Genomic DNA, 1,601 nt, shown 5'->3' on the forward strand with positions numbered 1-1,601 from the left:
ATAATAATAATAATATAATAATAATAATAATATAATAATAATAATAATAATAATAATAATAATAATAATAATAATAATAATAATAATAATAATAATAATAATAATAATAATAATAATAATAATAATAATGATAACAACAACAAAAACAACAACAGCAACAGCGAGAAATACCTTAGGAACGAGAAACAAGGTTCGAAATTTCCCCAAGACACCTGATGAAGGCTGGAGGGTATATCAGCCGAAACGTTGTGTTAACCACAAACAAGAAGAGAACAAATGACCGTCAAGTGTAAATAATGTAGGTATTGTTTTGGTCTTCAGGTTCCACATTTTGCTAATTTCTATTTCAAAATCTTTATACTTGCTCAGTTTTTGGTAGGTCTTGACAGATACGTTTATATCGATTGGGACATTCATATCAATGAGGAGGCATGATTTTTATCTGAAGCCTTTCAATATAATGTCTGGCCAATTTGCATCCATCTTTCTGTCAGTTTGAATGGTGAAGTTCAAGAGGAGAGAGATGTGAGCATTTTCAAGCGCTGGAGGTAGTTTTAGTGTTCCCACCAGTTTTTTTTTTATCATGCGGCAGTTCCAGGTTTTTGCAAATTACCCAGTGAATATATTGTGCAGCTCTATCATGCCTGTTGAGATACTCTGTAGGTGCAAGAAGACTGCACATGGAGACAACATGATCAATAGTTTCATTTTGCTGTTGACATACAGAACATGTACTACTACCGTTCTTTAATATGTTGGCCTGGTAGTTCCTTGTAGGAAGGCATTGATCTTCGGCTGCTATGATAAACCCTTCTATTTTTGATTTTTTGAGACAACACCGTCTCTGAGTTTTCTGCTTCTAAACATTGCTCGTAACGTAGCTTCTTAAGGCTAACAGATCTGTATTCGTCTCTATTTTTGTTTGTCGATAGATTTACCTCCGGGCATAGTTTTTTGTGGTGTTTTTAAACTTATGAATTGTTCACTCTGTCTGTGTTAGTCCGAAAAATAAAAAAATAGTTTTTTTTTTGTTGTTTCTGCATCGTTTCTGACGCATGCTTTCAAATGCGTGAATATGTGTCCTGGAAAAATTTCACGAAGTTGTGTAAACATTGAGATGTATGGGTAGTCCTTATGGGTATCAAAATGTATATATGATTGTGTAGACATTCAAGTGTATGCGTAATTACTCAATTTATGTACTTACTGTTTTGTTCCATTTATATTTTATAATTTGTAGACTTTCCGGTGTTGATTTCGCGTGTGTGTTTGGCACATGTTCCACTAAGACACCGTGATTGGAGAAAGTGTGATTTGTATGGCAGTAAAATTACATTTTCGTAATTATTTTCGCTAAAAGGCCGCTTCCTTCAAGACTTCCACAGGTTCCTTTATCCCATTCCACCGATGTTATTAGATTAGATTTGTTTTTGAATAGGAAGCCCGGTGTAGCACATCCATGTTGTGCTACAGTATTATTAGTTTATTATTATTTTATTATTTTATTGTATTATTATTAGTAATTATTATTATATTATTATATTATTCTTTATTATTATTATTATTATTATTATTATTATTATTAGTTATTATTATTAGTT

At 31.7% G+C, this 1,601-nt stretch overlaps 1 long non-coding RNA gene across 1 annotated transcript in view; it reads right to left on the reverse strand.

Annotated features, from left to right (window-relative positions):
- Nucleotides 1-438: 438 nt before the first annotated feature.
- LOC118761734 overlaps nt 439-1,601 on the reverse strand; it is a 25,073-nt gene continuing 23,910 nt past the window's right edge. The window contains exon 3 of the long non-coding RNA XR_004997601.1: nt 439-770. This is a non-coding gene — a long non-coding RNA (uncharacterized LOC118761734). The remainder of the gene's footprint in view (nt 771-1,601) is intronic.

The sequence above is a fragment of the Octopus sinensis genome, unplaced genomic scaffold (genome assembly GCF_006345805.1).
Source record: "Octopus sinensis unplaced genomic scaffold, ASM634580v1 Contig16896, whole genome shotgun sequence".
NCBI classification, from domain to species: Eukaryota; Metazoa; Mollusca; class Cephalopoda; order Octopoda; family Octopodidae; genus Octopus; species Octopus sinensis.